Here is a 15,340-nt window from a genome sequence, read left to right on the forward strand (position 1 = left end):
TGGAATAAAACTATTAACGGAGGCTTAGACTTTACACATGGGTTAAAATGGTAACGACACCAATGAATACGTATTTTTAATTTAAAATATTTATTGAAATAAAAAGTTAGATAAACTATACATATACATATGGCCACTTAATTATTACTTCTTTTCATTTTAGTCATTGATCAATGGTTTTTTAATTTCGTCAATCAAATTATTTAATTTAGGTGTTAAATGTATGTTTGAATTTGTTATGGAGTGTATTAAAATATCCGAGGCATGAGGCAAACATATGCCTTGGCTTCTTTTTGTTAATGGAATAATTTCATTTTTAGTCCTTTAAAAATTTAGTAACTCAATTTAATCCCAATTAGCCCCTTAATTTAGTGGGGGGAAATTTATGTTGGCCCCTTTCAAACATTGATAATTCAATTTAGGCTTATATAACAAATTGACTCCTGTCAATTTAGACAATAGTAAAAAAAACCCTTAAGTGAAATATAGCCAGGGGCTTACTTGATTATCTCCTAATTCACTAGCGGTGAATTTGTTATGTAACCATTCAATTTTAGATATTTAAGATAATATTTCACTCAAAGGTTTAATTGATTATCCACATGTATATATCATATTATATCTAAACCAATATTTTACACCCTAGTTAACAGTTAAGTTACAAAATTGACAAGATATTGATTATTTGAGGACCCAATAATTAAAAATCTGGAAGCCAATTTAAAGCTTTATTATAGTTTAGGGACTTCTCATTCAATTTACCCTTATATTATAAAACATTCTTAATTGAGGCATGAATCTCAAACGGCTCTATGGCGGAAACAGCTTTTAAAGGTGAAACATGTCAGTGAAAACACACCCTTTGTCATTGACATCTCTTGATTGTGAAATGTTGCAAGAAGCATATAGGACAAGAATTGGGTGAGGTAACTCAGTCCAAGACCAAATTAAGTATCACATGTTTAATTACTTTGTCTATGAAGTTGTTGATGTCATCATCATGCACCAATAGTAGCTATGCTATGCTGTGTCTTAAAAAGAACAAAATGATGTAGCTTTCATTGAAAAAAACAACAGAGCAAGTTGTACTAACAATCATTCCATGTTGGATTAAATCATTTTATGTAATATCAAGATCAGATAAAACTTGTACTATTTGACATATTGACTACAAAATTTTCAATTAGGCAAATATAACCTAAAAATTGATGTGTTTTTTAAAATACTTTGGGGGTGATTACAACCTAAATTTTTTAGAAAGAATATATTTTTGTACCAATAATATTGAATAAATGATACGCGTGATGATCACTTAATTTAATTTATGGTGCATCATTCTAGCCTCCAGATTCAGAGATTGTATAATTTTAATGTGTATCCTAATCTAATTTTTTAAGAGAAAATAATCTCATTGATCAAAAATGTCTTATAATATACGATTTTAACCAACTTTTTTTGGATTTGCCAAAATGACCAACTAAATCGCAATGCGATCGATTATTCGCAACGCGATCTCCGGTATCGCAAATCAGTTTCCAGATTCACAACGCGAACTTCGACTATCGCAATGCGAACTTGGACTATCTCAATGCGAATATGTAAATCGCAATGCGATAGTCGACTAGCGCAATGCGAACTTAGACTATCGCAATGCGAATATGTAAATCGCAATGCGATAGTCGACTAACGCAATGCGAATATGTAAATCGCAATGCGATAGTCGACTATCGCAATACGAACTTCGACTATCGCAATGCGAATATGTAAATCGCAATGCGATAGTCCAAGTTCGCGTTGCGATTTATTCCAAATTCGCAACGACTGCATTTGTTTCTTAAGAATTTTCTCTAAAATGATAGTATTCGCGCGGACGTGTCAAAGACACGTATTACCACGACCACGACCACGTCCCGACCCGACCCGACCCGGGACGAGACGAGACGGACGGCGGGGCGGCGGAGCGCGAGAGTCCTCCTTATTCTCTATCACTCAACAAGGAAGTGGGAAAGCCAAGCCTTAAATATCATTCCCAATAGTGTTTCCAATACTATGTGGGATTGAGCATTACCAACACTTGTTTCCAATACAATGTGATTATTCAGGAAACAATTAACAACCATGCACCTTAAAACAACTGAATCAGAAACCAATTGTATTAGTATTATACGATTAAATATGTCATAATTAAAAGTCAATCTACAATCAATCGCGATTATTGCAATTTTAAGCAAAACATTCAAAAATAATATCACTATTTAAGGCTCAATCCCACATAGTATTGGGAACAAGTGTTGGTAATGCTCAATCCCACATAGTATTGGAAACACTATTGGGAATGGTATTTAAGGCTTGGCTTTCCCACTTCCTTGTTGAGTGATAGAGAACAAGGGAGACTCTCGCGCGCCGCCGTCCGTCTCGTCTCGGGTCGGGTCGGGTCGGGTCGTTGTCGTGGTCGTGGTCGTGGTAATACGTGTCTTCAACACGTCCGTGCGAATACTATCTTTTTAGAGAAAATTCTTAAGAAACAAATCGCAACGAACTTGAACTATCGCAACGAATTTGGAATAAATCGCAACGCGAACTTCGACTATCGCAATGAATTTGGAATAAATCGCAACGCGAACTTCGACTATCGCAACGAACTTGGAATAAATCGCAACGCAAACTTGGACTATCGCAATGCGAATATGTAAATCGCAATGCGATAGTCGAAGTTCGCGTTGCGAATCTGGAAACTGATTTGCGATACCGGAGATCGCGTTGCGAATTATCGATCGCATTGCGATTTAGTTGGTCATTTTGGCAAATCTAAAAAAAATTGGTTAAAATCGTATATTATAAGACATTTTTTGTCACTGGGGTTATTTTCTCTTTTTTTAATCTTATTTTTTCTAATATAATTTAATGTATAAATGAGGATGTTTTATGTATCACGTTATTTAAAATGATATATCATGTCTCAAAATTATGATATGACATATATAATGTCATTAATTAAACATGTATAAAAATATCATAAAAATAATATGTATTAATCGTTAATTAATTAAAAAAATTCAATCAACATGGATTATTTTGACTAAAACTTAAAATGTAAACATTAAAGAAAATAAAAAGATAAATTAGCTATTTATACAATCATTGAGGATTGATTTTATCTCTATACTTTTAAAGAAAGCCTTTGTGCAAAGAATGTCAAATCGAAGAATGGAAAAAACATCTTAGTCCAAGCAAATCAGTTGATCAGTTTCAAGCATTCCTAATTCCTAGGATGTTGAGCCGTAAATTAATCCAACTTACCATACAACAACACTGATTACGTCTGAAGATCCACCGACCTTAACTTAAACTGCAATATTTATAGTCAAACAATAGTACTTCCCCCTTCCAAGTTCCAAATTCCCTACAAAAAAGGTCCCTTTGAAGCTTAAAAACCAACAAAATTCGAGATTTTGAATAGAATGGAGAAGAACAGAAAACCCAATAAGGAAATCTCTATATTTGGGATTCTTGATTTTACCCAGTATTTTTCTCCGGTTAATTAACTCTCTTTTACTTTTCTGGTAAGTTTGCTAATCCCATTGGACTAATCTCGCATTGGGTTTTTGGAGTAATCGAAGGTGCTTTAAAGGAGACATTTTTGTTGTTGATAAATCTAGACTGAGGGCAATCGAAGCTTTTTTTACAATATTGATCTCATGGGACAGCTGTGTTATAACTGAAAAACTGCTCTTTTATTGGATGTATCTTGTGTTTATCGAAGAGAACGATCGGCTTGTGAACTTGTCTGGCTTTCATCATCTGGATAATCTCAGGCCATTGAAACTACCCTTTGAAAAGAAATCGTTTTACTTTTGTATCCCAAGAGATAGATGGGATAAAGAGTTCTTCAAGCTTCAAGGCGGGTGATTATAATAATTTGAAGGATTTGTTGATTTTGGTAATATAATTGGTTTGGACATTTTTTAGATGGGTTCTCCTCAAGGCTCCACATTGACAACAGATATGACCGGACTAGTTGATGGTTCGACTGCTCGCAGTGATGTTTCCTTCATTGATTGTTTGCCTGTTTATGTCAAAGAGCTAATAGCTGCTGGCGCTGCTGGTGGCCTGGTGCCATTGCTAAAACGACCATTGCACCTTTAGAACGGATTAAAATACTTTTGCAGGTGAGAGCTAACTGATATAGTCTATATTGCCTATATATATGTTACTCTTGTGCTTGCTTGTTGTTTGTCAAGTATTTGTTGCTTACAATCGAGTTATGATCCTTTGTTTTTGCAGACAAGGACTGATGGTTTCCAATCTCTTGGGGTGTATCTATCCTTAAGGAAGGTTCTAAAGCATGAATGTGTTATGGGATTTTATAAGTAAGTTTACAGATTATTTCACCATTTCCCTTTCTCTCTATGCCCTCCTTAAAAGTTGGACTAATTCATGCCTATCTGGACCTGCAGAGGAAATGGAGCGAGTGTTACTCGGATCATTCCTTATGCAGCCTTGCATTTCATTACTTACGAGCAGTATGGAGGCTGGATTTTAGATAACTGTACTTTCTTTGGATCAGGACCTCTTGTCGATCTTATAGCCGGTTCTTGTTCTGGAGGAACAGCAGTTTTGTGCACTTATCCCTTGGACTAGGCTCGCACTAAACTTGCCTATCAGGTAAGAAAATTTCCATAAGAATAATCAAATCCGTTACTTTATCATGCAATTGCTGATTCTTTAATGAATTATCTGTCAGATCTTTCTTATTAACTTTTATGCTTTAACAGGTTGTTGACACCAGGACAAAATTCAGTTCTGGTATGACAAGTTTATATCCTCGACCTGCATATAGTGGCATAAGAGATTTACTGACAACTGTTTACAAGGAAGGGGGAATACGTGGATTATATCGAGGTGTAGATGTGTAGTACGCAGTTGTTTCTAACACTTCATAGCACAACTCAAGTATGAATACTTTTGACAATGGTTTCAAGATCTTTGCATTATTCTTGTAACCCTGTTTAAAGTATATTCACTCTCATAGTAATAGAGATTTGCAGTAGTTCAACTTACAATCTTGAAATTCCTTTTAGTGTATTTGATTTTTTGCATCGACTTTCTTTGCTAGATGTGATAGGACTTGATGAAACTTTTTTGCTTATATAGGTCCAACACTGGCTGGGATCCTCCCTTATGCCGGTCTAAAGTTCTACATCTACGAGGTAATAAAGACAAGTGTTCCCGAAAGCACCGAAAGTCTATTGTGATGAATCTCTCTTGTGGAGCAATAGATGGATTACTTGGCCAGACCTTCACTTATCCATTAGATGTTGCAAGGAGACAGATGCAGGTATTGTGCAATAAAAGCTACGCATGTACACTTACTTGATTAAGCAGATACATGTAAAAACAACCTGGATAGATAAACCGGTTTTGTAGCAGTCTGATTCAACCCAAAATATTTGCCATAGTCCCGATTAATACATCCTGGAAGTAATTTTTTGAAATGTTACCCTACAGGTTGAAAGTCTTCAGTCTTCATCCATTCAAGGCGATACAAGATACAGAAACACATACGATGGGCTTACTACGATCGTCCGTAATCAAGGATGGAGACAATTGTTTGCAGGCTTGAGCATTAACTACATCAAGGTATTTTATATACTCTGCAATGATATGAAACATAGCTGCTAGTTTTTCATTCTAACGGTGTATGTTATGATTTGGTTGTCAGATTGTTCCTTCAGTAGCTGTTGGATTCGCGGCATACGACATGATGAAGGTTTGGCTCCGGATTCCACCCCGGTATAAATCACAGGCAGCATCATCTGGATAAAGAGAGATGGATTTATAATGGGTTGCAACCGAAATCTGAAAAATATAACTTGCTGGTAGTATTGTATGAAGACACAAATCTTTGGCAACAGAAAAACTAGTTCCACAATTCATTGTGATTGTTATGTTCTCTTCATTTTTGGATTCATAGAAAACTACTTTTCTTGTTTCTCACTTTTTCAAGAAATAAAATACATGCATGGATGGCCAGGGCATGGTTCTTGCATCACAATCAACACCATTGATTTTGACCAAAAACAGAGCAGATTCATGAAAAGGTCAATGAGTAATTATAATCAACTCAGTGTCCATGTTTACCAGCAAGGTTGAAAAAGATATTCCAACGAATATACTACAATTGAAGTCCCCACTTCCCACCACTTGTAGTTTCTTACTTTCTTGTAGTAAAATAAGCATGTTTCTTTACTGCTCTGCTTAAATCTTTCTCATAAACTTTTTTTAAGGTCCCCTTCAACCCCACTCACTTCCTTTTTCTACTTAAATCAATTGAGTGGTCTAAGTGACAATAAAAAAATATTATTTTTCCCATAAAATTTAAGTTTAAATAGTTGTAATTGCAGAAAATATGTACCTTATCAATTGACACTCAAAATTATAATTGCTAATAAGTAAAAGAAAAAGAAAATTTGGGCCCTCGTCAAATGATAAATAACCATGGTTAAGCGTCATTTTTAAACAATATTTTGTACCAGGTGATAATAGAAGAATTAACTTTCCAAAAGAAAATTTAGCTTATATTAGAATTATTAAATAAATAAATAACTTCATCAATAATTTAGTGCCACTTTCCAAGCATATCATCATTGATACATTGTAAACCATAAATTAAAAGAGATTTATCAAAAGAAAGAAATTATAGTAGGAGCCCACCAGCCGCCACAAATAATGCCCGAAACTAAATGGAAAGGGATGAGAATGAGAGAGAGCGCAGCTGCCCATGCATGTCCTTCTCCTGTAGATCGTTTTATAAATGTGTATTTTTAATTTATTAAACATAATCTAATCCATATCCGTACAAATCGATCGATCTCAATTGCGAAAGTAATGGTTGATATCTTTAGATATTATAAATTTAAACACAGACATTTATAAAATTATTTGAATATTTATTATTAAATAATTAAAAATCTTTCAAACATATAATAGTTTATGATCATTTATTCTAAACGTTTTTCATTTTTAAATTCAAAGGGATCTAAACGAAAGACATTTCACAACCATGGTAAGAGAAATGAAGAAACCTTAAATAATTGATGCAACCTAATCATCAAGTATTCCATCAGTTCTTAGTTCTGGGTAAGATTACCATTTGGTTGCGTTCTTTAGATGGCACATTCCATCCGCCATTTTTTCAGAAGAATCAGAGAGAAATTAGTATATTACACTCATGATCCCACACAGATTCAAGATGATGACATCAATGGGTCCTGTCATCTAACTTGTAAATCTCACATCAAATGCATCACCCCATTGTCACCTTCAATCAAATAACTAATTCGTTTAGTCGTTCAACATTTATTTTATTTTTATTTTTATCATTCAATTTTTAAACTTCATTTTTTGTCCACTCGTGTAATGATACTACCAAAATATTGTATCGTGGACACTTTTATTTATGAAATTAACATAATATTTTAATTTTCCGCTTTTTTTTTTGTCGAAATCATTTTTCATCGTTATGAGTCGTTGTTTATGATGTAATTAGTATTAAAATGTTTCTTTTTCTTCTCTATTTCTTCTTTTCATTCCATTTTTCTCAAAATCTTCTTTAAATCAATAAAATTCAAACCAAAACTTTATCTTTATCTTAGTTCGACCAATAATCTTCACTGTATGATCATCGTAAAATTGAGATATATTACTTCCCCATCCTTGATCTCTCCACCATTTGGATTTAGAAGAAAATATTTTGACGTTGGTGAATCATAGGGAATCTAAAAATATGTGTTTGAGAGGAAAGATTCATGATGTTATTGCTTAATTTTTTATCAAATAAATAAATAATATTAGACACTTAACGATTGAGTGAATGAAAATTTAAAAAATTTAAATTGGGTGATTAAAACAGAAAAAAATATATAATTAAATGACCAAGTATGTAGTTTATGCAAAACAACATAAACAAAGGGTGTAAATACTTAAAATGAAAAACAAACAATGCCTGACACCCATGCTTGGTCTACATGTTTTTCATATTATATGATTAATGGATGTGTATCAAACATATTATGGCAAAGGCATGGCAAGCAGGTGGCAGCAATAAATTGCCCTTAAAAGATTTTCCATCCATTAACAATGGTTGTGATGTTAAGCATGACGATAATACTTCACATATAATCTCGTGTAGGTCATATTATATATAATCTTGGTGTAGTAATTTGAGCCCTAAACAAATTTGTTGTTGAGGTGTGTGTTGGTAGTTATCATGTACTCCCAATTTGCATATTTCCTTTTTTTAATAATCTGATATGATTACAATATGATATATATTCAGAATCTTTTCTATCCATTAATAACACGTACATACTTTATATATGTAACTTTTTGAACCTAAGATCTCTAGGAAAAAACATTTTCTTTAACTCCTGAAATCGTTGAATTGATTCCCGATTTGCATGTTCTCTCATCACAGTCAGATGTCAAATGAAATAATATAATGTCATACAGCTTTTGAATCTTGCAAAACCAATCAAAACTAAGGTCTTTCATTCCTCTCAACAGATGATGAATGGGGCCTCTTTCTGCACTTACGGTGAACGTAAGTTTACCACACCAAAATATTCATGATAATGTTTCAAGTGGAAGTAATAGTGGTCAGCTAATTCATACATGATCATTCCCTCTCCATTAATGTGAAAAAAATAATTAGGGGATAAAGTCCAAATGAATTGAAATTTAGGGGACCAAATATGTATATATCTCAATATATATATATATTTTAAAAGAATTAGGGATACAGCCAGTGGATCATGTCATCAAGGTTAAATAAAAAGTCGAGAAAATAAAAAAACTAAATTAAATCTCAATATTTAAAGGTTTTTAAATTATAATACAAATGAATTCCTTCCTCAATAATTTTAACATTCAGCAGGTGAACATTATTTTTACCGACCACCATCAACGGTGCAGCTCTTTTAGCGGGACTACCAACTTCATGATGGGTGGGAGTGGGACCCAATTCTTCATCACCAACCGTTTCAAACAGGCTGATAATCCACGTGGACAGATTCGATTGGCTCCACCTAAGATTCCAAAAGGGTTGGTTGGCCCCACATTATTCGTCCTCCCCCGGTTAAGACTTAAGACCCACCAATCTCCATGCCTGAAGGAAAGTGAAAAGGAGCTTCCACGTGGCAATAAAGAAGATGATGATAGAGATCGTAATTTGTTTACGATGATAGTGTCATGGAAGTGGAACCCACTGTTCCCACCTTCCCCTTTCCATGAGTGTCCCTCCACGTCAGCCCTCTTTCCCCAATTCAAAATATTTATGTCTTTTATAGGAAAGTAAATAATTTTCAAACACTCGTATCAAATTATTAAATGTATTTAAAAGAATGAAACCCTAGCTAAGTTACCAAAAGACCTTGGCTTAATATTACAGAATATGGGAGGATTTCGAGGTTCAATTTCAAGTATTATTCTACTGAATATTAGTTTAATTGATATTAGTATTATTTCAAAATTTAATATATCATAAATTAAGTGTATTTAAATGTATCTATCTTTAATTTCGAGGATAAAGTGAATAATTTAGATATTATAATTTGTACTTTCGATATGTGTGACTCCCTGTTCAAATATATTATAATGTTCAAATCTATTTAGTATAACTCCAATATATTTCGATAATGGTTTATTAATTATAATTTTATACGAATAAATCATTATAATTAAAAATTATAAACTAAATACTTAAATTAAGGTCAAACCTTTTAAGGATTATTCACATAAGGGCTAAATCTTATAAAATGATCAAATAAGGGTTAAACTTTTTTTTTAAACATTAGCCATTTAATAATAAAAGTAAGGTCATATATATAAATATTAAATAAACTCAGTCCAACAAGTTAAAAAAATTAAAAGATACAAATAAATATCATTGTCAACAATAAATGATAAAACACCATCAGCACTAATAATATAGTATAATATGGTAGCACACTGACAACTGATTTTATTACTATTGAAGCATGTCATATATAGGGTATGATTGTGAACATATATTCATATATAAGCACTAACTTGAAGATCCAAATAAGAATAAATAAATAAGCTAATCAATTAATCGCTAACTGAAGAGGCCAAGATAACATTCTATAAAAATTATAGCCCTAACATATTTTATAAAATATTTTACATCTTAATCCTTATAGAATAGTAGTCAAATGGCATGCCAATGCAATTTGGCATGCAATTGAATGCCAAAATGATATTTTTCACTTAATTTAAGACTAAAAATCTATGAAAAATCTTATCACAATAATCCATATGTTTTTAGAACTACGATACTCTTGTCACACTCAAAAAAAATATCCAGTCCCGATATCAAAACAAAATTATAAAACACATGTTCTCGTGCATAAGCACATGTGTAATTCAATACTACATATATATATATATATAAGTTGAAAGTTTTGAATATTAAAAATATATATTTAATATTTCATTAACTCAATTGTTTCACTTTTAATTGTTATTTTGGGCAAAATACACAAATGATGCCCCAACTATATATCAATATGTTGACTCTTAAATATGATTTTAATTCAATTTTAAATTAAATATTAATTTATTCATTTTGAGTTTGATATTGAAAATTAATTGAGTAATTGATCCATTTCGATCCAATTCGATAATAAAAAAAATTTTAACTTAGAATATTGATAGTCAACAACGAAGGTTGAATCCGACCATTTAACATTGACAATGAAAAAAGCAACCCTAATATTCATTCTAAGCCTTTTTTATTTTTGAAATAGTCTAGGATGGTTTCAATGTAATAATTGTTCATAATATTCTTAACCATTGACAACCACACACCCTACAAAATACCCTAATATTTCTTACTGTAGACACCAATTTTCTTAAAAGATAGAACTAGCAAGAGTTCATCTCCTAAGAGAGCTCTTCCACCACCATATCTTTTAAAGCAACAATCACACCAACAAACATGCAATAATCGAGCAAGGAGTCTAGTTGCATTAGGATTCTATTGTTAATAGGATTCTAAAAATAGTTAGTTTTTTTTGCACTATAAATACATGTAATCCTCCCCATTTGTAACGGACGGATTTACATACAAAATACAGAGGAAAGCACGAAAAAATACAAAAAGGCAAAGCTATTGTAAACGATTCGAAAAGGAAATAAAAGGTAGCATCTTTTTTTACATTGATTCGTTCATTTCTCGCATGTGCATGTTATTTTTCTTGAAATTTGGTTTGAATAACCCAAAGCGTGGGTTGCGCCGATGACCAAAAAGGGGTGGGGTTTTGAAGTTTCGAACCTAGATCTACTCTCGAGGCATGTTCATTTTTTTTAAGTATTTAATATTCCCCCTAAGTCAATCTTAATCTTTAATTTACCTTGAAATTTACCCTTTAATTTTACTTTTATATTATTTTCGTCCCCTATATACATATTTTTAATTATATTTATTTATTTACTATATTCCTTTTTTATTTATATTATATTATTTTTATTATATATATCTTATATCATTATATATATATATGTATGTATAGATATATTAATTTTTCTCCATTTACTATGTATATATATTTTTTCTTAATATTATATTTTATACGTTTTTATATAAATATATTTTTTAATATTCTATTTTTGTTTTTATTTATTTATATATATTATTTTTACTTTATTTTATTTTTTTCTATTATTTTTTTTCTTAATATCATGTATATCTTTATTTTTATTTCTTTTACTTAGTATTATATATTTATTATTTTTATTTGTTTTAGTAAATACTACTTTATATGTACACATTATTTTTATTTCTTTTTAATTTCTTTTACATTTTTTTATTTTTTTACTCCATTAATATTTTCCCTTTATCTGTGTCTTTGTTTTTTTAACATTTTATTCATTTTGTTTATGTTTATTTTTTATTTTTTACTTGTTTTTGTTATTTTCCATTTTTTCTTGTTTTATTTATTATTCTCACGTTTGCACACTTGCCATCCTAATTCGATTTTATACTCCGCTACGAGTCAAACGTTTTTTATCTTTTAAGAGTATTCAAATCAATCAATTGTAAGTAATTTGAATCGGGTCTGTTAAATTTTAATTTTAATTTTGAATTTTCGCAACTAAGACAACCGACAAATTAATTGGTACCGAAAGAGCAGTTCAAGGGTGTTAATCATTCCTTGACCGTAACCGACTCCCGAACCCTACATATTTCTGGTAAAAACGCAGATCAGGTAAGATGGTGTCCGACCCACCTAAATTCATTTTAAAATGGTCGGTGGCGACTCCCATCCACATTTTCAAGTCGAAGCCCAATTTCAGGGCCCAACCGAAATACTGTTACGACAACTTGGCGACTCCACTGGGGACAAGTAAGTGAGTCAGGCCGAAATTAATTTTCGGTTGTGTTTTTTTTAGCGAAAATTACAAGTTTAAATTTTAATTTATTTATTCGATTCCAATTATTTATCTTTGATTATTTTTTTTCAAGTAAATAGTTGTACTGATGTTTTTTCAATGATTTCAGATTTTTGAAAAAGTTTCCATCTCTAGCTCTATACCCGAGCTCCGAACCCTTTTAAGTGGGGGTAAAAGTGACACCTTCGTGTGAATTTATTCACCGTGCGGGCCTAGCAAGTAGCCTTCGGGATTCATATACCTTATGTCTTCGTGTGAATTTATTCATCGTGCGGGCATAATGGAATGTTTCCTCTCGAGTTTAACTTAGTCCACATAAGCTTATAATGAGCTTGGGACTAAAGGTCTGGTAAGCCCAAGGGGGCACCGACAAGGAGAACTCGGGTCCCATTTTTTAGAACCTAAACCGAGAGGCTATGGAGAATTAGAGCCCACCCCAAAATCTCATTCCAAACCCTAGGCTTCTTTGTTTCATGTTTTACTTTCTGTTCAAAGCATGCGAACTAGACAAATATGCGGTTATGATTTGTGTGGAATTAGCATGCGGGATAGAGATCATGTCCGGGTAGGAATTAAAGCATGTGGGGTAGATATCATGTGGGGTAGGACCTTTTATTTTCATTATTATTATCTTTACCTTACTAACTCTTTTCAATTTTTCTCTCTTTTATTTTATTTCCATCATCTGCATCATTAACCATAAATAATTTGCATTAATGGACAAAGGGGTTGTAATACAAGAGATGAAAAACGCAGGGGTCCGGCTATGGTCAGAAAAGACTTAAAAAGAAAATAAGGACAATTTGCAAGACAACTATGTGTCACATTCGATCAAGAAGACATGGTGCCCACAATCAAGTACATCAAAAGTTAACTTTTCAAAAATGGGTTGAAAAAGGTGGCAGGGGCAAGACGAGAAAAAGGTTACTGGCCTCGAGAGTCCATTCAAAGACAACAAGAACAAGATGGCAAGTCACTGTCGACAAATTCAAGAAACAAGCAAATGAACTTTGGATAATCCCTTTGATGGAGAATTTCAATGGAATTTCTGATTCAGCAAAGGATGAAAGCCAGAGATGCAGTCATTCGACACTTTTTGGGAACCAGTACAAAAAAACAACTCAACATTTTCACGGTTCATCCAGAGAGGCCGAAGTGGTTCAACAGGTTATTCAACCGGTGAAAGACAAAGGCAAATGACTAGTCAACCTGTTACGGGTCTAGAGGATTTAGTCCGGATGTACCTTTAAATATGTTTATTGTCTCTTAAAAGATAAAACACTTTTGTCCCAATAAAGGTTATTTACAATAACAGACATGTTTTTGGATCAATGCCTCGAACATTTCATGCATTTTGCATCTACATTTCATTTTTAAGCATTTTCATAAACACGAAATTTCTTCATGGAGAATTCGATGAAGTGGTTTTAACCACATGACACCACATGGAAGCAAGATTGTAACATAAAAAAAAACTGAAATCATAATGAATGAGCTCGATCAGTTGGTTATATGACTAAGCTTGTCAGGATGATATGAGAAAAGAGTCCACATAACCTGAGGGCTACGATGTTGAAGCTGTTTGCAGTTGCCACATAGGATGCTCCAAATATTCCTCTGAGAACTATAAGGCGCTGAAGCGCAAGATCCAAAACCTGATGGATTCAAGGGCATGGACAGTCGAAGAAGGGGGAATTGCATATACCATTTTCACCTAGAGGATTGTTTTGTTTGAACACGTCTTTGATCTTTTGCTTAATCTTTTAAACGATTGAATTTATGCTACTTTCTAAGGTGGAGCAATTAAACAAATTTTAATCTCTAGTTCTTCGAATATTAAATGAATTAAGGATTCTTTTAATTCTTCAAGAATTATAGATTTTTAACATATGACAAGATTATACCTTTCTTATCTTGTCTCAAACCCCAAAATAAAATGCATTGATTCTTTACCCAAAATAACTCATGGTTATTACCAAAAAGACCAAGTTTTGACGTTACTACCCCTTTGAAACTTTTTCATACCATACCTTTCTTTGAGTCGATAAAGTCACACCATTGTCATTTTAGACTCAAAATTGACATTTTTATGCCACCAAAACCCAAGACATTAAGTTGTTCATTTGAACATGAGCATCCTTCTAAAACACAACTTGGGGCATCTCGTAGGGAGCCTGAACATTGAGACATGTTGGGGGCAAGAATAAGAAAGAAGAATTCACTCGAAATAATTCTATCATGCATTAATTACACTATTTTCATATGAATAAAATTAATCCTAAAAATCTATCCCCCTGGGGATACCTTTTCTGTGAAAGCTTCTATGTATGAAATGATGAACGTCTTTCTTTCTTTACCCCTTCACAACAAGAGAAAATATATATCCCTTGTGCCCCCTTTTGAGCCTATAGTATTTTTCTTCTGATTCAACCCTAACCAAGGATCACCCTCTATACTGGGGAGCAAGGTGAAGAAAATCTGCTCGCATGAGTGAAGACATTGATTCAGATGAGATACCGAAAGGTGAACCAAATGCCAAGTGCGAAGATTCAATCAGAACAAAAAGAGAAAAAAAACAAAGAAAAAAGAAAAAGAAAAAGAAACAAAGGAAAATTGAAGAAAAAAGAAAACAATATGCATATGCAAAGGTTCTCTTGATTCAAACGACGTATCGAGATTCAAACTATGAGATTGATCAAGCACAATCATTTTCGAATCACTGAACCACTTCACTCGAAGATCATAGAGCATCAAGTGAGATTGATCAAGCACAATCATTTCTGAATCACTGACTCACTCCACTCGAAGATCATAGAGCATCAAGAGAGAGACACATACGAGCAGATTCAAATTGAGCAAGATATGATTG

The 15,340-nt window shown here is 32.7% G+C and overlaps 1 pseudogene; it reads left to right on the top strand.

Annotated features, from left to right (window-relative positions):
- Positions 1 to 3,611: 3,611 nt before the first annotated feature.
- Positions 3,612 to 6,007, top strand: LOC120192421 (annotated as a pseudogene).
- Positions 6,008 to 15,340: the final 9,333 nt, after the last annotated feature.

The sequence above is a fragment of the Hibiscus syriacus genome, unplaced genomic scaffold, assembly GCF_006381635.1.
Source record: "Hibiscus syriacus cultivar Baekdansim isolate YM2019G1 unplaced genomic scaffold, ASM638163v2 tig00116975_pilon, whole genome shotgun sequence".
Lineage (NCBI taxonomy): Eukaryota > Viridiplantae > Streptophyta > Magnoliopsida > Malvales > Malvaceae > Hibiscus > Hibiscus syriacus.